Source organism: Odocoileus virginianus, chromosome 23 (genome assembly GCF_023699985.2).
Source record: "Odocoileus virginianus isolate 20LAN1187 ecotype Illinois chromosome 23, Ovbor_1.2, whole genome shotgun sequence".
NCBI classification, from domain to species: Eukaryota; Metazoa; Chordata; class Mammalia; order Artiodactyla; family Cervidae; genus Odocoileus; species Odocoileus virginianus.
In genome coordinates, this window is record NC_069696.1 from 11,578,420 (window position 1) to 11,599,907 (window position 21,488).

Below are 21,488 nucleotides of genomic sequence, written 5' to 3' on the forward strand. Positions count from 1 at the left end.
ACTGCTAGGTATTTATCCAAGAAAAATGAGAACATATGTCTACACAAAGACTTAGACATGAATAGCAATACTATTCATAAAAACCAAAGACTGGGAAGAACCCGAATGTCCATCGCCAGCAAAGGCATAAAGGAATTCAAGTGTCTCCATACAATGGGCTTCTGCTTAGCGACACAGAGGGAAGGGTGTTGATACAAAAACAGCCTGGATGCCGTCAAGAGCGTTAGGCTAAGGGAATGAAATGGGACGTAAGAGGCTACATATTTATAAGAAATTCTAGAAAAGGTGTAGCCCTAGCGATAGAAAAGAGATCAGTGCTTTCCAGGCTGGCAGGAGAGGAATTTGGGGTGATGGGAATGCTCTATGGGTTCATTGTGCTCACGTGACTGTCCACATTTTTCAAACTCATCAAATCACACACTTAAACTTGGGAAAAGTTACTTGTTGTACGTTGTTGCTGTTCAGTCGCTAAGTCGTGTCCCATTCTTTGCCACCCCATAGACTGCAGCCAGACTTCCCTGTCCTTCACCCATCTCCTGAAGTTGGCTCAAACTCATGTCCAATGTGTGGACAGTATTCCTCAATAAAGCTACAAAAATAAAATTTTTTTCTAACTTGTTTTCAAGCTGAGAAATAGTGAGGATGGACGAGGCGGCAGGGAAGCCTGCGGAAGCCAGGGAGCAAAGACCCTGAGGATTTGCGGTAGGAGGGGGGTTGATTTCATGCTTTCTCTCCGTGGAGCCTGGTGAGAAGCCAGCCAGTAACCTGGGGCCTCGGGGGATGTGACTGCTTGTGAGTGGGGAGGACTGAGCCTGTGTAAATGCCCACGGGAAGGCTCTGGATGAGAAGAGATTAAACATGACAGGGAGCATCTTACTGGAGGGAGGCACCTGGGCAGGTGGGCAGGAGCTGGGGTCCAGGTACAAGGAGGGGTGCCTGGGATAGGAGGCTGGTGGGAAGGTGGGTATGGAAGAGAGAGAGAGAGAGAGAGAGAGAGAGAGACCCCCTAGTGCCAACCTGCCTACTGCTCTTCGGCGATTGTCATAGCCTTTTGATGTCCTCTTAATCCTTTATAATATCTCTCTTGCTCTGAAATCCGCTTTGATTTTAATACAGCTCCTTATAAGCTTCCTTTCAGTGTTAGCAGGGAATCTTTTCTATTCTTCTCCTTGTAAAGGATCTGTGTCTTTATTTTTAAAGAGAGTTTTTAAAGAAAATGTTTCTGCCCACACTGAGAGGCATCTTAGTTCCCTGACCAGGGATCAAACCCGCACCCTCTGCTTTGGAAGCATGGAGTTTTAACCACCGGACCACCAGGAAAGTCCCCTAAAGAGGCTTTCCTATAGACCCAAATAGTTGTGTGTTTTTATCTGATCTGAATGTTTCTGCATTTTAATGGGAGGGTTGCAGCCATTAAAATTTTTTTATTGCGGTAAAATACACATAATGAAATTTTCCATTTTAGGCATTGTAACGTTTGTGGTTCAGTGGCATTAAGTACCCTGTGTGGCACCATCACCACCATTTCCAGAATGCTATTCATTTTGCAAAACTGAAACTCAATACCTGTTAGACCGAAACTCTTTATCCCCACCCTCCAGCCCCTGGCAACCACCAGGCTCCTTCCTGCCTGACCAGACCCACATTTTGAGCTGCCCAGGGCACAGTGCCCCTTGGGGTTCCTACCCCAAACTCACCAGATTGAAGTCAGAACTTGCCCCTTCCGCTGTCCTGCCTCCTGACTCCCCAGCCCCTTAATGCAGGAGCAGACACAGGAACCCTGGGTTTGATCTCTGGGTCGGGAAGATCCCCTGGAGGAGGGCATGGCCACTCACTGCAGTGTTCTTGCCTGGGAAATCCCGTGGACAGAGGAGGCTGGCGGGCTACAGGCCATGGGGTCGCAGAGAGTCGGACACAACTGAAACGACTGAACGCGCACACCAGCCTCTGGGTTCCCAAGCCTGAGACCTGTGGCTCAGTCTGGACCCCCCATACCCACCCCCCCACCGTCCCTAACCCGGGCACCGCGTCCTTTCTGCCTTTTCCTCGCCTCTCAGACCCAGGCCCTCCTCCCCTCCCTCCTGCCCCTGGAAGTCCAGGCGCTCGCCATCCATGGGGTTCGGTATGGTGACTCTCCAGGCGGGCTCTCTGCCTCTCTCCCCTCTGACCCCAATTCCATAGCGGAGGTTGGCGTTTTCCTGTCCTGGGAGCCCGAGCCCATTGCTGTCCTGCTGAAAAGCTCCCTGCTCCCGGACGCTCTGGGTCCTCCCGGCGCTGCAGGCTTTGTGTCTACTCACTGACTGTGTTCTATCTCCTACCCACCCCATCCTCTCCAAGCTGTCTTCAGGTCCTTCCCTGAGAGGCCCACGATCTTCCCAGGCCCTTTGGATGTTGTCATTTCCTGCTGAGACCCCCCACCCCCCACCCTCGGGATCAGAGCGGTGGGGGCATCTCTGGGGAGAGAATGGAGGAGGGCTGAGCGATGGGGCGGGACGGGCACCCTGGGCTGGCGGGTGGAGGGGCTGAGTCCTACAAAGGAGTCTGAGAAGGGGGACTGCAGAGCCCACTGCCCTCGCCTCCCTCTCTCCTCCGTCCCAAGAAATCTGACCCCGCTTGGCGTTGTTGCAGCCAGAGCTGGAAGCAGGACAATTACCGTGGGCTGAACTGGAACCCATCCAGGGCTGGGGAAGGAGCTGGCAGTCTTGGGCTGGTGTGCAAGCAGCTCCGGAGTGACGGAGTGACGGGAAATGCCTCGAAGGCCGGGGCGCCTCAGCGCTGAGCGGCTTCCCAAAATAACCCAAGGGGCAGCTGTCTCAGATTCTGAAACTGGGTCTGGCTGCCCGAGCCCCAGGGAGCCCCAGGCCCCACACCAGCCTCTCTCTGGAAGCAGATGGCACTGGGAAATTTTTTTTTCTTTCTTTCTTTCACCAAATTCAGCTGGTAAGCGAACAGCTTGTCTGCAGGGAAGCATCCCTTCCCTCTCTCTTTCCGCAACAGATCAAGCTGTCACCTCCCCTCCCCCAGCCCCTGCCCACCCCTCCTCCCCAATCCTTCCTCCTGAGACCCGGGCAGCCGAGTCCAAGGGTCATCACAGGTCTTCTCGCCTCGGAGCTGGAAGGGTCCTCACCCACTGGCTCATGGAGCAGCCCGGATCCCTGAGTCTCTGGGGGCCTGGGTGGGGCTGGGACAGCAGATTCTGGGTGGCCCGACTGGTTGGAAAGCAGACAATGGGATGTCCCAGAAATGATGCTTTCAGGAAGAGTCAGCCAAGGGACCTGTGTTGGCCAACAACTGTATGCTTTTATTCACGAATCTACGACGGTTTCAAATCCATTGATATGCTTACTGCATGCAAAGGGAATGGATCAATGCACAGAGCAGGTTTTACATCTGCAGAAATCACTGTGCACAGGCCACACTGAGAGGCCTTCCTGAGCACCGACCGTGTGCAGTCCCCGGTCTCAGAGCCGGGGACGCAGGGAGAGCTCAGAGACAGGCTCTGTCCAGGTGCTCACAGCTTGTGGTGGACAAGGCGGGGTGGTGCAGTGGTTAGAGCACAATGCTTGCGTCAGACTCCGAGGCGTGACTATCAGGTCCATCAGCTACTTGCTCTGTGACGTTGAGTGAATCACTTACCTCCCTGAGTCTCAGTTTCCTTCTTGATCAAATCAAAGCAATCAGGAATCTACTCTCTGAAGGGTTATTATGAAAGTTAAAGAAGAGAATCCAGCTAAAGAGCTTGAAACATGGCTGGACACATAGCACTGAATAATGTCAGGTGATGTCACCATCACCATCATCACCACCACCATCACCACCATGTCACCACCATCACTGCCATCACCACCATGTCACCACCATCACCACCATGTCACCACCATCACCACTGTCACCACCATCACCACCATGTCACCACCATCACTGCCATCACCACCATGTCACCACCATCACCACTATGTCACCACCATCACCACCGTCACCACCATCACCACCATGTCACCATCATCACTGCCATCACCACCATGTCACCACCATCACCACTATGTCACCACCATCACCACCGTCACCACCATCACCACCATGTCACCATCATCACTGCCATCACCACCATGTCACCACCATCACCACCATGTCACCACCATCACCACCATGTCACCACCATCACCACCGTCACCGCCATCACCACCATGTCACCACCATCACTGCCATCACCACCATGTCACCACCATCACCACCATGTCACCACCATCACCACCGTCACCACCATCACCACCATGTCACCACCATCACCACCATTGTCACCACCACCAACATCACCATCATCACCACCAACATCACCATCATCACATCACCACCATCATCACCACCATCACCGCCATCGTCACCACCATCACCACCGTCACCACCATCACCATCATGTCACCACCATCACCACCATCGTCACCACCATCACCACCATGTCACCACCATCACTGCCATCGTCACCACCATCACCGCCATCACCACCATCACCACCATCGTCACCACCATCACCACTGTCACCACCATCACCGCCATCACCACCATCACCACCATCGTCACCACCATCACCACCATCACCACCATGTCACCACCATCACCGCCATCGTCACCACCATCACCACCATGTCACCATCATCACCACCATCACCACCATGTCACCACCATCACTGCCATCATCACCACCATCACCACGGTCACCACCGTCACCACCGTCACCACCATGTCACCACCATCACCACCATCACCACCATGTCACCACCATCACCACCATCGTCACCACCATCACCACCATGTCACCACCATCACCGCCATTGTCACCACCATCACCACCGTCACCGCCATCGTCACCACCGTCACCACCATCACCACCACCATCACCACCATCACCACCATCACCACCACCATCACCACCATGTCACCACCATCACTGCCATCATCACCACCATCACCACGGTCACCACCGTCACCACCGTCACCACCGTCACCACCATCACCACCATCACCACCACCATCACCACCATCACCACCACCACCACCACCATCACCACCATCACCACCACCATCACCACCATCACCACCATCACCACCACCACCAGCATCACCACCACCATCACCACCATGTCACCACCATCACTGCCATCATCACCACCATCACCACGGTCACCACCGTCACCACCGTCACCACCATGTCACCACCATCACCACCATCACCACCATGTCACCACCATCACCACCATCGTCACCACCATCACCACCATCACCGCCATCGTCACCACCATCACCACCATGTCACCACCATCACCGCCATTGTCACCACCATCACCACCGTCACCGCCATCGTCACCACCGTCACCACCATCACCACCACCATCACCACCATCACCACCACCACCACCATCACCACCATCACCACCACCACCACCACCACCATCACCACCACCATCACCACCACCACCACCACCACCATCACCACCATCACCACCACCACCATCACCACCATCACCACCACCACCATCACCACCATCACCACCACCATCACCACCATCACCACCACCACCATCACCACCATCACCACCACCACCATCACCACCATCACCACCACCATCACCACCACCATCACCACCACCACCATCACCACCATCACCACCACCATCACCACCACCATCACCACCACCATCACCACCACCAGGCTCCTCTGTCCATGGGATTCTCCAGGCAAGAATACTGGAGTGGGTTGCCTGTAACTATTCCAGCGAATCTTCCCAAGCCAGGGATCGAACCCATGTCTCCTGCTTGGCAGGTGGATTCTTTACCACTGAGCCACCTGGGAAGCCGTCCTTTCTACTTAATCACTGGTAATGCTTCGAGGCTTACATTGAAAACGGGAACCTCCAGAGATAATTCACGTCTGCTTCAGCAGGATTCCGAGGGTCACTCTGAGTTGCCTCCCACTAAATTGAAGTCTTAGGGATTTGTGGTCCGCAGAGCCAGTGTAAAGCCTGCATTGGGGCTGGCTGGTGGTTATGGCTTCAGGGAGATTCTTTTTTCTCACGGGGCCAAGCTTGATGTAGGCTACTGTCCTTGTTTCTTCCATCTTCAGGCTTTTTCCTAGTAACTTATTCCAGCAGTGAAAGCAAGGCCCTCGGGGGAGTCCAGCTGTCCGTGGGGTTCCCTCTCTAACTCATGCTGGGCGGCCCAGGCGTTCCTCCGCCCCAGAGCCAAGTGTGGTCATGGACAAGGATGATCAGGTGTCCGACCTTGGCAAATGTCCTTGGGGCAGAGCCAGCCTCGGCAACTGCTCACCTCTAGGGACTTCCAGTCTCACTCCTGGTTCTCTGGCCTGGGAGGCTGCTCCTTGTTCTTGCTTGTCCGGTGTGATGCATTTGAATACATATATTATATATGTATATATGCATGCCTATAAAAGCGTGTTCATATACGTAGACCCATATAATATTTTCATTGTTTTGCTGTTGGACTATTGATCAGTGATTAGTCTTCTATACTGTGGAAAATGCAGGCTGCTCTCTGCTTGCACAGTGCAGATTTTTAATAAGCAGTGAAGTATCTTTAAAATTCCCTCTCCATCTCTGCCCTCTCCAAGTCCCCATGTGGAGGTAGGTCTCTGCTCCCCCCACCCATTCTCTTCCATTTCCTCCTTCTTTCCACGGCCCTTCCCCCACCCTAGTCCCATCTCCCCACCTGCATCCTGATCCAGCCAGATGAGGGGGGCGCGATCAGCGTTCACCCATAGATAAACTTCCCCATCATATCAGCACATTGTTCCAGACAGTATATTAAAAAGCAGGGACATTACTGTGCCGACAAAGGTCTGTCTAGTCAAAGCTATGGTTTTCCAGTGGTCATGTGTGGATGTGAGAGTTGGACCATATAGAAAGCTGAGCACCGAAGAATTGATGCTTTTGAACTGTGGTGTTGGAGAAGACTCTTGAGAGTCCCTTGGACTGCAAGGAGATCAAACCAGTCAATCCTAAAGGAGATCAGTCCTGAATATTCATTGGAAGGACTGATGCTGAAGCTGAAGCTTCAATACGTTGGCCACCTGATGTGAAGAATTGACTCATTGGAAAAGACCCTGATGCTGGGGAAGAATGAAGGTAGGAGGAGAAGGGGATGACAGAGGATGAGATGGTTGGATGGCATCACTGACTCAATGGACATGAGTTTGAGCAAGCTCCGGGAGCTGGTGATGGACAGGGAGGCCTGGCGTGTCCTGCAGTCCATGGGGTCACGAAGAGTCAGACACGACTGAGCAACTGAACTGAACTGACATTGCTCTTGCTGTTTGAATCTTACGTGCACATAACTCACTTGGGTGTCAGTGCAGACTGTGCACTGCTGACGAGCTCCAGGTGATCCCCTTGGACTCGGCCTGGTCCCGGGTCCCCCGTGTAGACATTCTGAATCCCTGGTCCAGATATAGTGTAGACACCGGGAAGTCTAGAGCCTGCCCAGGTGACAATAACATGCAGCCAGATTTCAGAAGAGTGGCTCTAGGCCACAAAGAAAAGGGGCTTCCCTGGTGCTCAGACAGTAAATAATCCACCTGCAATGCGGGAGACCTGGGTTCGATCCCTGGGTTGGGAGGATCCCCTGGAAGAGGGCGTGGCCACCCACTCCAGTATCCTTGCCTAGAGAAGCCCCGTGGACAGAGGAGCCTGGCGGGCTGTGGTCCACGGGGCCGCAAAGAGTCAGACACGACTCAGCGAGTAAGCACAGCACAGACCACAGAGAAGTGGGAACTCTGTCCTCCTTGCTCATCCTGTTTCCAGGCAGAGATGGGTTTGAGGAAACATCCATCTTCTCTTTAAAAAAACAAAAATGCACTCGTGGTGCTAGGCAGTGACTGGCCGGCCCGGGATAGGAGGTGTCGGGTCACAGAAAGGGGCCCCCCTAGACCGGGGATGGCCACTGCCGGGCAGGATGGGAAGAAGCGGACGGCCTCATTTCTGGTCAGATTCACTTCCTCACTGCACATTCCAGGCTTCCCCGATTCCTCCCTCTCTTGTCCTGCCATCTCTGGGTCACGGCCGTCACTTCTTGTTGCAGCCTTGAACTCACGCTGCATGTGACCCCTGGGCTTTGACCCCCTCTGTTGCAGCCCGAGTCCCCACTCTATGAGCCCCGCCTACACAGATGGGTCTCCCTCCGGCACAGGTGGGGGCAGGAAGGGGTCAGTGAGCCAGCAAGTAACAGGGACCCCGCAGAACAGGTCACGATGGGGGCGTGCTGGTCGCCTTGATCCTCAGTCACCACGGCTGTTCTAGCTAACTGAGGGAAGCGAGTGTGTTTCTGAGTGTGGATAGGTGTGCCCACCTGCTCACCTGGTCCTGTGTCTCTGTACACAGGTTGCAAGAGGAAAATATTTTTGTGTTCCTTTTGTTAAATGTCCTCAGGCTTTGTCCTCAAGTTTTGGGCCCCGTGATAGCAGGACCCAGTGCTGCTAAGATGGGGCTACCCTGGACCTGCTGATCCTTGGGAGCCCCCACCCCGTCCCCACCCCCTAGGGTTAGAACACTGGCAACTTCCCCTCAGTGGAGCCCCACGACTCCCTCTTCTGCTCAGGCCCCTTTGCTGCCTTTCCATCGCCTGGGAGATCCCACCTCAAACTGCCCTCTAACAAAGCAGGAACTGGACATGCAAACCCTGCCTCTGCCCTCTATTTGCCCATGACCTTGGGGGAGGGACCAGAGCTTGCTGAGTCAGTGTTTCCTCTTGTAACAGGGGATCTTATTAACAACAACTTCCTCCCATCCAGTTTCTGCGGCTGCCTGGGTAACCTCCCATTTCTTTCGCTCCTGGCCTCTGTGGGCGAGGAATTCGGCTCAGTTCTGCTCCCAGAGTCGAGATCTCAGAGAGAGGCTCGGGAGGCTCTGGAGGCTGGAATCACACAGAGGTGTCTCACTCACCCATCTGGTCCAGGCTTGGCTGGCACTGCTGATGGACTAAATCCCGGGGCCACCCTGTGCACCTCGGGCTTTATTCCTCTGGCAGGAGAGCAGGGCTCTGAGTGTCCCAGGAGGAAGCTGACAGCCTTTGGTGACCCGGACTGGGAGTTGCATGCAGGACTCGGTGGCTGACACAGTCACACGCTGCTTGTGAACTCAGCCAGACAGAGTCTGAGATGCGTGTGAAGCAGGTGTTTATTCAAGATCAGAGCTGGGACCCCCGAGGGGGTGTAGACTCAAATAGAGCACGTGGGGCTTTTGGAAGGTTCTGGCTCAAGATGAACCCAGCCAGTGAGCCTGGCAGGAGAAGGAGCCTCAGGCAGGACCTGCGGGCAGCTGGGCTGTGGCAGACTGCTTCCTGGCGGGTGGACAACCCAGGTCCTCTCTTGGGTGAAGATAGAAAATATTTTAAACACATCTTTCCTCCAAGGCATGGCTTCTCCTGGGCCAGCTCGGTACATGCAGGGATGCTGGGAGGAACGTGGCCAGATGCTGGCTCCGAGGCCTCTGAGCTATTCATCCTCCAGATGCAGACAGACAGCCCTGGTCGTGGCAGGCATGAAGGGGCAGGGCGTGGGGCTGGATCCGGCCGGACGTGGTGGCAGTGACCGGTCCCACCAGCCCCAAGCTGGGATGTGTGGTCTGACAAAGGATATTCCCCTTGATTTGTGGATGTGTTTTTAGGAAAAATCTTCAACAAACGTAAAATCCTTTAAACACACTTAACTATGCATTCTGCAGGCTGCCTCTGTTGATAAGAATGAAATTACATATAAGAAGCATCATTTTCAGGCAGAAATACCCTCCAATCGGCACATGTCATCTTGGTCACTTGCTGTTGAGACTGCAGATGCATTGAAAGGTTTGTACTTAGTGGCTGCTCCCTGAGCACCTACTGTGTGCCAGCTCCTATCACCATGACTTACAAGTATTGTTTTGAATCCTCATGATAACGTGAAGTGGGAGCTGGCACGCACTCATTTGGCAGCAGCCCAGAGAGGGTGATAACTTGCTCAGGGCCATATAGCCACCACATGACTGAGCCAGGAGACAAATGTGACAGCCTTGGGTGGCCCAGGCTGGGACTCCGGGGCTGGGACCTCTCTCTCTCACTGCTCCGGGGTCTTTGCATTTGTCACTAGCTTGCACCAGCCCATATTCCCTGCATTGCTCAGCACAAGCTGGTGCCTCCTCCCTCCCTTCCTTTTGCCGTCTGTGAGGGTTCCTGTTTATCTCTCCACTGAGGGCAGGCACTCTGTGGGTCTTATTTATGCAACATGTGGCTAGAACTCAGCACATTATAGGAATTCAAAAGAGAAGTGTTAATTACAAGGGAAAAACCTAACATTCTGTACCATTGAACAGTGGAACAGACCACTTTGTGGTAGTGAGCTCCCCGTCGCTGGTGGCATTCAAGCAGTCATTGGATGAGTACCTGTCAGGGTGTTAGAGAGACAAAAGCAGGAGGTAAAACTCAAGTGTAAGCAGTAATAGCTTCTGTCCAAGGGGCTCAGACCTTCCAGGGCTTCCCTCCCTGTCCTGCTATCATCCTGCTGCAAGATGCTGGTGGACACCCTTCCTGCCTCTGGCCCTAGTCTCTCCACAGTACTAGAAAACCAGGGGTGGCAGCATCTATTTGGTTGAACCACCCAGATGGAAAAGGAGGCAGAAGGAAAGACCAATATTTATTCATTATCATATCCAGAGATTAGACGGGGAGCCACAAACAGACGTTTCTAACGAGCACCCGTCTGGCCCTGCCTCTTGGGTTCCCACTACAGATCCTTCTTCATGTCACATCTTGCCTCCCACACTGGGGTTTGGCTCAAATATTTGCCAGACGCTCAGTTACTTTCTGAAGCGATCAACGGGGAGGCAGGGGGCATCGGACAGCCAGCAGGATGGTCTTTTAAAAGGACACGCACCGTTCCTGACAAGAACCCATCTGAGTGTGGTTTAGAAGCTCTGGGAGTGGGTGGCAGGGCGGGGAAGAGCCAGCGTGAGCATGATGAGGGTGGGGTGCCATCCAGCTGGAAAGACCCGCCAAAGCGGAGAGTCTGCACGGGACGGGCCGTGTCCGTTTCAGCCCCGTCGTGCTCTTGGCCCTGGTCCACCAGTGCCGCTGGGCTCAGGAACCGTGCTCGGCCAGAGCCTCCCCGTCAGCTCGCAGCCTCAGCATCGCATAGCCAGCTATTTCTCCCCTCTTCCAAAAAGCCTTCCTCTCCCACTTATTCTAGCCTCCTCTGCTGCCTCCTTCCTTCCCCCTCTTGATCGCAGAGCTTCTTCAAAGAGCAAACCTCCTCCCCGTCTTTCTGCAAACCGCCCCCCAGCCCTCTCTAAGCAGGCTTTTCCTGCCACGGATTCCCTGAAACTGCTCTAAATGATGAAGTCAGCAGTGCCCACCCCACCCCATCCCACCACCATCCTGAAAGCCGAAATCCGGTGTCAGCTGTCAGACCCCGGCTTCCTGAGCCGTCCGCTGCCTCTGATTGCTGGTCAGTCGCTTTCTCCTACTGGATGCCCTCTGATCGCCTGGCTCCCAGGACCTGCATGCCCCCTTGCCAGGGCCTCCTCAGTCTGTGGCCACTTCTCCCAGTCTCCTTGACCTGGAATACGTTCAGGGTTCAGTCCTTGGACCTTGTCTCCTTTCATTAACCGCTTGCTGCCTCAGTGATCCTGTCTGGGGGCTTGAAAACCGTCGAGATGACACTGCCTTCCACTTCATACCTCCAGCCACCTCTGGTCTCTAACAGCCCTTCTGACTGCCTCTGTGACGGTTCCAGTTGGGTATCAAAGCCACCTCTTCACAAACCCAACACGACGGCCACTGAATGCCTCCTTGTCGGCTGGCGGTGGCCCCTTCCCTCAGCTGCTCAGGCCAAGAGCCTCACGTTCATCCATGCTGCCCCTCCCTTTCCCTCACACCCCACATCCAATCTGTCAGGAAATTATATTGGCTGTATCTCCAAACCCATCCAGAGCCTGACCACTTCTCACCACCCCCACAGCTTCCATCCTGGCACAAGCCACTTGCATCCTTGGCCCCCTGCGGTCCGTTCTCAGCACAGCAATCAGGAGAGTCCTTTAGAAACATTAAGCCAGAGCAACACTCAAAATCTGCAAAGGCTCCCACGTGCACCTAAAACGCTGGGCGGGACGCAAAGTTCGTTCGAGCTTTCCTCGTGATAGAATGGAAAGAACCCAAATGGGCATTTGGGGCCAACTCAGTACAAACCCAAACCCAAGGCAACCAGATCCCTCACAGGGATCTACCAGGTCTGATATAATCTGACCTCCTACACCATTCCCTGGGCTTCCGCATTGGCTCAGCAGATAAAGAATCCCCCTTGCAAAATGCAGGAGAGGCAGGAGACACGGGATCGATCCCTGGGTCAGGAAGATCCGCTGGAGGAGGAAGGGGCAACCCACACCAGGATTCTTGCCTAAAAAAGTCCCACGGACAGAGGAGCTACAGTCCTATGGGGTCGCAAAGAGTCAGACTCAGCTGAGCAAACGAGCGTGCACATCCACCCATCCCTTCTCTACCATCACCTCCTCTGCTCACTGCGTGCCGCCTAGCACCCTGTCACCATGCCATGAGGAAGCCCAAGCAGCTTTGTGGAAGGGTCCAGGTGGAGGAGATCAGAAGTCCACGCCTGGTATAACCAGCAGAACTGCCACCCTGGAGCCAGCGTCACCTGCCAGCCACACCAGCCAGGCCAGCGTGCCAGCCAGGCGTGACAAACCTCCAGCCATCCCAGTGCCCCAAGCCGTCACCACCCAAAGCAGGAGATCCGCACGCTCTGCCCACAGAATTGCCGTAGTAAACAATTATCGGCATTTCAAGTTACTACCTTTTGGGGTGGTTTGTTAAACAACAGTAAACAATCTAAACAACTGTCCATCGGAGGACTAGATTTAAAAATATATTTCATGACGTGAGCACATACATGCATACATTATCCACAAATGCGGAAATGTGTTAACATATGCGCGGTTTGTTTCACTGGCAGGCTTTGTGTTCTGTTTTCCTATTTTGCTTGGCTCCCGTCTCTCCTTCCCACACTTCCCACCCTATGTCCCCAGATCCTGTTGCCTGCTTCTCCGTAAACACTCGTGCAATCTTTTATTAGTCTATACAGACACCCCTGGAGAGGTTTCTCTGATGGGCGGAGGGCCTTCTGTTACCCAAACGAGATCAATATTATATTCTCTTGCCTATATTTTGCTTTTCTTCTTGGAGAGTTCTTTGTAAAAACCCCTCCAAAACACTTGTGGAACTCCAGTTCACTCTTTTAAGTAATTGCATAAAATTCTCCCATCCTGTGGCCGTTGCACACCAGTCAGCCATTCCCGGAGGTGTGAGCTGGAGCCAGCTCATCCCAGTTAGTGAAAGCCTGTCGTTAACACTTCAGGAGTTTTGTGAGCCAGTTATTAAAATGTTCAGTTCAGTTCAGTTCAGTTCAGTTGCTCAGCCATGTCCGACTCTTTGTGACCCCATTGACTTCAGCAAGACAGGCCTCCCTGCCCATCACCAGCTCCCAGAGTTTTTTCAAACTCATGTCCATCGAGTCAGTGATGCCATCCAACCATCTCATCCTCTGTCGTCCCCTTCTCCTCCTGCCTTCAATCTTTCCCAGCAACAGAGTCTTTTCCAATGAGTCAGCTCTTCAAATCAGATGGCCAAAGTATTGGAGTTTCAGCTTCAACATCAGTCCTTCCAATGAATATTCAGGACTGATCTCCTTTAGGATGGACTGGTTGGATCTCCTTGCAGTCCAAGGGAGTCTCAAGAGTCTTCTCCAACACCACAGTTCAAAAGCATCAATTCTGCACTCAGCTTTCTTTATAGTCCAACTCTCACATCCATACATGACTACTGGAAAAACCATAGCTTTGACTAGATGAACCTTTGTTGGCAAAGTAATGTCTCTGTTTTTTAATATGCTCTCTAGGTTGGTCATAGCTTTTCTTCCAAGGAGCAAGTGCCTTTTAATTTCATGGCTGCAGTCACCATCTGCAGTGATTTTTGGAGCCCCCCCCCAAATAGTCTTTCACTGTTTCCATTGTTTCCCCATCTATTTGCCACAAAGTGATAAGACCGGATGCCATGATCTTAGTTTTCTGAATGTTGAGAATTGACTATATTACAATGTAGCCAATAAAAAAATTAAATTCTATAAATGTGTAATTAAATACATACATTATACTAGGAACAAAGGTAATACTCCAAATGAATCACTTTCTAATTATTTTATTATTACTGGATGCTTCAGATTATTAACATCCATTATAAAATACCACACAATGGTGTGCTTCTGGGCACCTCTTCATAAGTCTGTCATCAGATGTGTCCTGTAGCTGGTTTAAAGCTGGCCGTGGTGAGAGCATGCACACCACAGCAAGTGGCACACATGACGAGTCAGCACTTGATTGACCGTTTTCTTGGTTGTCTGACTTAAGAAATATGCAATATTAATAATGCAGGTTTGTGTCTGCAGACATTACACTGTGACTAGCCGGGAAAATGTAAGGAACTGTTCTCTCAGGATTTGGAAACTGTTATTAAAGTCAGTAAAGATGGTGAATGAGTGAGTTTCAACACATGTCTTCTTTGCTTCCCTGACAGCTTGATCTCTTTTTAAAAAAATATTTATTTATTTGGCTATGCCTGGTCTTTGTTGCGGTTCTTCCGTTGCAGCGTGTGGAATCTAGTTCCCTGACCAGGGATCGAACCCATGCTTCCTGCCTTGGGAACAACCAGTCTTAGCCTCTGGACCACCAGGAAGTCCCTATCACCTCCCTGTTTGACAAAAATGCGCATTCATATTGAGCCGACATTTATTCCTGGGTTCCAGCTGTAGGTTGTCTCCATGTTCAAGAGTTCGGCAAAGATCAACAAAAACATTCTGTGGAGATCAGTTGACTACATCACGTTTATAACAAAAGGTGTTATACATTTTATTGTTATTCGTAAATGTTATGCCACACATCCTTTTTTCATTAACATATTTTATAATAAATACAGGTATGTACACAGATGTCTGCATACTTTTTCCTGGAGGGTGGGTTGTTTCTCGGGCTTCCTAGGTGGTGCTAGTGGTAAAGAAGCTTCCTGTGGATTCAGGAGACAAGCCACATGGGTTAAATCCCTGGGTCGGGAAAATCCCCTGGAGAAAGGCATGGCAACCCACTCCAGTATTCTTGCCTGGATAATCCCACGGACAGAGGAGCCTGATGGGCTATATTCCATGGTGTCTGAAAGAGGTGAACACAACTGAAGCAACTTAGCATGCACGCACGGGTTGTTTTTCATTTGGCAGCACATTACTGATTCTGCTCCCCTGCCAATAAGCATTATTTGGTTTCCATTCCAAGAAGTTCCATTCCATCCATGCTAGGTTAAAGGGTGTATGTAATGTTCATAGATATTTTAAGGTTTCTTTCAACAACTGGTATAATAAATCTCATTTCTAGCATCAGAGCATGAGTGCCTTTTTCCCATTCAGCTGCTCACCACGGATGTATATTTGCCAGTCTGATGTAAAGTGGTACACTTATCTCACTTTGCTCCCCTCTCTCACGCTGGTGAATATGAAGGTTTTTCATAGGTTTGTTGCCATTTGGATTCATTTTGTGAATTGCTTCTTGGTGTTCCGCCTTTTTTTTTTTTTTTTCCTATTGGGTTGTTTAATTCCTTTCTACCAATTTCTGCACACTCTCCATAAATCAGATGTAAGCCTTATATGTGTTCTCTCTGCTTAAATTGCCTGTCCACATAGTGACATGACATAGTGTCCACATAGTGTCATAGAAAAAATAATTTTTGTGTTACTGTTTATTATTCCTTCTATAGCTACTGGGTATCTGGTCTTGGTAATGTTCATACAACTCTTTAGCATTTCTGGCTGCATTTTTATTGTCTTTAATACGAAGTTTATTTTCACATATGGCTAAAATAGGAATCCAATTTTATTTTTTTCTGATGGGTAGCTAGTCATGCCAGTATCATTTGGAAATATTTGTGATTTAGTGAAACAATCATAATAGATATATATTACTTAATGATTCCCCATTGTATTGAAATATTACTTTTGTTATCAAATACTGGGCTTCCCCGGTGGCTCAGTCAGTAAAGAATCGGCCTGCAATGCAGGAGATGTGGGTTCAATCCCTGGGTGGGGAAGATCCCCTGGAGAAGGGAATGGCTACCCATTCCAATATTCATGCCTGGGAAATTCTATGGACAGAGGGGCTTGGAGGGCTATAGTCCATGGGGTCGCAAATATACTCACATATATTTCTGTATTCTAATCCATCTATTCTCAAGCCAACAGCATATTGATTTGATCCTAGTGTCTTTATAGTTGGTTTCCATTTGGGAGATTTTAGGAAGACAATATATACAAGTTTCTGGGATGAAGTCTTTAAGAGTGCCTCTTTGTCTTGCTCTGTCGCTTTCAGGGCATTTACCACCGGGACTGTGTTGAGACACAACATGAAAGCCGCTGGATCCCTGAGTCACTTTATGGAAGAGGGTTTCTCTGCAGTGTTGCCTGTCTGCATCATCTTTGCCTGAGGGATAAATAGCCCTTTGTTTTGAACTCAGCACAGCCTGTCCTATAGGACTAATAATTAACGTCGCTGCATGTAAAAGCTAAAATACACAGCACTGGCTTACTGGCTGGTGTCAGTGCCAAGGAAACTGATACCGGGGCTGGCGATCCAGGTTATAAATGCCAACACATTTACTTCAATCAGTTTGCACTAATTTATAGGCAATTGAGAGTAATGAAAAGTGATAGTCACTCAGTCGTGTCCGACTCTTTGTGACCCTGTAGCCCGCCAGGCTCCTCTGTCAATGGAATTCTCCAGGCAAGAATACTAGAGTGGGTTGCCATTTGCTTCTCCAGGGGATCTTCCTGACCCCGGGATCGAACCCTGGTCTCCTGCATTGTGGGCAGTTTCTTTACCATCTCAGTCACCAGGGAAGCCAATTGAACACTAAAACGAGAGTTAAGAAAGCAGGATACTATAAGTGTGTCTTGGCTGTTGACTACCCTCAAATAGATTTTTTTGTGAATTCAGGAAGGAAGTGGTTAGTTTGTGATCAGAAATAAAGAGAACAGAGAAATTCCAGAAATTAAGGGCTTAGCAAAATTGGAAAGCCAAAAATAACTTTATACAGGATGGAGAAAGTCATTGAACAACAAAGGCTCAAACTACCTCAGGGCAAAAAGCACGTTAAAAAAAGGGCCCAGTAGACTCAAGGTAGCTGATGTTAAATGGTGAGTGAGTGAGACTTCAGGGCAAAAATGAAGATAAGCAAAACTGAGATCAATATCGCAAACAGAACTTTTGGGTGGAGGTGTGGAGCGTGGAACTAACTGGAAACAAATAAATTCAAAGCTTATTAGGTTTTTAAGGAAATCATGTTGTGAAAGGAACCCAAGACTTGGATTAAAATAAGGCTTTGATTGTTCTTGACTTAAAACAAGCCTTGGGAGCAAAATTGTGCCATTTGCAGAGACGTGTATAGACCTAGAGACTGTTATACAGAGTGATGTAAGTCAGAAAGAGAAAAACACATATTGCATATTAATGCATATATGTGGAATTGAAGAAAACAGTACAGATGACCCTATTTGCAAAGCAGAAATAGAGATGCAGACATAGAGAACAGACATATGGACACCAAAGGGGGAAAGGGGTGGGCGGGATGAGTTGGGAGGTTGTGATTGTCATACATACACTACTATTTATAAAACAGATGACTAATAAGGACCTACTGTATAGAACACAGAACTCTGCTCAATGCTCTGTGGTGACCTAGATGGGAAGGAAACCCAAAAAAGAGGGGATATATGTATACGTATGGCTGATTCATTTTTCTGTATAGCAGATACTAAAATATCATTGTAAAGCAACTATAGGCCGATAGAAATTTTAAAAGACACCCAAAACAAAACAAAAAAACCCCCAACGAACCTTGGGTTCCCAGTTGTCTATAGGCAGACAGCATCACAGCCCCCAAGGACGGCCTGGCCTCCCACGTCCACTATAGATGTGTCCAAGGAGGTGATGGGGCAACACAGTCAAGGACTAAGGCGAATAACCAAGAAGGGGCTTCCCCCAGAGGAGCTTGATGAAGGAATCTTGGCGATGTCCACCCAGCAGGGTTTCTGAATTGTTATAGAGCCATGACCCTACCTCCATCCTTCCCATTTCCACATGCAAGTTGTCCTGACCTGCCCCATCAGTGGACCTTGAGTCTGTAGAGGAGGCAGATAATGTCTTTTTCAGTTTGTAGGTTGTCGATTGAAAAAAAAATGCACAACCTAATAGTTGAGAGTTATGTTTTATTCAGCAGACATTTGAAGGACTTTAAGCCTGGGGCACAGCATCTCAGATAACGCTGAGAAATTGTTCCGAAGAGGCAAGTGGGGAGCCAGGATATATAGGGATTTTTGCAACAAAAGACCAGGTAGTTGGAATATCAAAGGATTACTGTTAATAAAAGAAAATGAGATAAGTTAAGGAATTTAGTGCTTTTCTATGTATGGGAAGATGCATGAGTTTGGGCTCCCTGAAATCATTCCTTTTTTTGAAAAATATTTTGAATTTAATTTTTACTTTGTATTGAAATATAGTTGACTTACAATGTTATGTTACTTTCAGGTATACAATGAAGTGATTCAGTTATATATATATATATCCATTCTTTTTCAGATTCTTTTCCCATATAGGTTATTACAGAATACTGAGTTCCTTGTGCAATACAGTAAATCCTTGTTGATCATCTATTTTATATACAGTCATGTGTATATGCTAATCCCAAACTCCTAATTTATCCCCCCACCCCGCCTTGCCCTGTTCCCCCTTTGATAACTGTGAATTTGTTTTTGAAGTCTGTGAGTCTGTTTCTGTTTGTAAATAAGTTCATTTGTATCATTATTTTTTTAGATTTTGTGTATAAGCAATATCACATTTGTCTTTGTCCGACTTACTTCACTTAGGTTGATCATCTCTAGGTCCGTTCATGTTTTTGCAAATGGCATCATTTCATTCTTTTTTATGGCTGGGTAATATTCCTTTGTATATTCATACCACATCTTCTTTGAAATCATTCCTTTGATATGCACTTCAGCTACTGGGGCCAGCATCCTGTGCTTTCTCATGCTGAGTGCCCTCAGGGCTCACTATCAGGGCAGCTGTACTGTGATGGTTTGATGGTTGCCTCATCCTTGGTTTACTGATGTGGCAGGTGGTATTTTAGTTCACAAGATTTCCACATCAAGAGGAAATGGGTACAGAGACCCTCGAGAGCACTGTGCAGGCCACTCACTCAAAGATCCATGATTTTAACCTAGATTCAGGGACCCACGGCAGCTGGAGAAGGTGTGAGGGTGACTTGACTATTTGGGGACCACGGACAATATTACTTGTCAGTTCCCAGGTAGTTGGGTGGGGCCATGTGACTGGTTCCAACCAATGGAATGTGAGTGGAAATGACATTTGTTATTTCAGAACCAAAGCATGGAAGGACTGAGGCGCATACTTTCCATCTGTCCTTGCCTTGGCGACCCTGGAGACCGTGAGATGAAATGCTGGTAGACAAGAGGGTGCCTAGATCCCTGAGTGGTGTATGGCAAAATAGGTCTAATCAACCCATATTAGATTTTGCTCGAATGAGATACGCATCTTTTATGTTTGTGCGTGTGTGCTGAGTCATGTCTGATGCTCTGTGACCTTGTGGACTACAGCCCACCAGGCTCCCCTGTCCGTGGGATTTTCCAGGCAAGAATACTGGAGTGGGTTGCCATTCCCTTCTCCAGGGATCTTCCTGACCCAGGGATTGAGCCTGCTTCTCTTGCACTGGCAGGCAGGTTCTTCACCACTCAGCCACCTGGAAAGTTTTTACCTTTAGCCACTGGATTTAATTTAAATTAGATTAGTCTGATTGTCCCTATGCAATCATATCATCTTGCAAGCCAACACTTTAATCTCCTCCTTTCCCATCTTTCCACCTTTTATACCTTTGCCTCACAATGCTGCCAGGGTTCATAGTCAACATTGGATTGAGATGATAATAGCTGGTATTGTGGGCTTGTTCGTGATCTGAAAGGAAAGCTTTCAATATTTAAAGCATTAAGACCTATAAGATGTTTTCTGTAAGTTTTCCATGAGTGTCTGCTGTCTGTTTCAAGAAAGCTCCCTTGTACTCCCAGCTTGTTTAGCATTTTCAAACAGGTGTTGAATGTTATATTTTTTCTGTGTTTATTGAAGCGATCATATATTTTCTCTTCTGATATCCTAATGCATGATAAATATAATGCAGATTATTTTTATTGCTTTTGGATGTTAATCCTACCTGAGACTCCTGGGATACCCCTGATTAAGTAGTGCTACATTTCCTTTGCCATCTTTTGATTCAGATTTTTGCATCTGTGTTGATGACTGAGGTTCACTTGGTCAGGTTTTGGTATCAGGGTAAATTCAGCTTCATAAAATGAGTTGAGTCCATTTTATACTCTTTTATATTCATTTTATATATATATTTTCTATTCTCTAGAGAAGATCTTATAAGATTCTATTCTCTAGAGAAGACCTAGCATTATTTCTTCTTTAAATGTTTGGTTGAATTTGCAGGGCCTGCATTTTTCTTGGTGGGAAAAATTTATTTATTAATTACAGGGTTTTACAGTGTTCTATTTCTCTAGTAACAGTTTTGGGAAATTATAATTTTCAAAATAAAATCATTCATTTTTTTTCAATCTTCAGATGTTTTGGATGCAACTTTTTGTAATAGTCTCTTATCTTTTTTATATTTTCCTGATGTATTGTGGTATCTTGTTTTTAGTAATAATTTCTGATGTTGGGAATTTCTGTCTTCTTTTTATATTGATGAGGTTTGCTAAGAAGTTATCAGTTTTTTTTTTTCAAGGAACCAGCACTTGACCTTGCTGATATTCTGTTATGTTTATTTTCTTTTTCATTAGTTCCGTATTTATCTTCATTGTTCTTTTCCTCTTCCTTTGGCTTATTTGGCTACACTATTTTTGATTTGTGAGAAGTGTGGCTAAATCATTAGTTTTCATGCAGTTAGTAAAACTTCTATATTGAAAAGCAAAGACATCACTTTGCAGACAAAGGTTCGTATTGTCAAAACTATGATTTTTCCAGTAGTCATGTATGGATGTGAGAGTTGGACCATAAAGAAAGCTGAAGAATTGATGCTTTTGAACTGTGGTGTTGGAGAAGACTCTTGAGAATCCCTTGGATTGCAAGGAGAGCAAACCAGTCAATCCTAAAGAAAATCAACCTTGAATATTCACTGGAAGGACTGATGGTGAAGTTGAAGCTCCAGTACTTTCGCCACCTGATGTGAAGAGCCGACTCATTGGAAAAGACTCCAACACTGGGAAAGATTGAGGGCAGGAGGAGAAGAGGTTGACAAAGGATGAGATGGTTAGATAGCGTCACCGACTCAGTGGACAT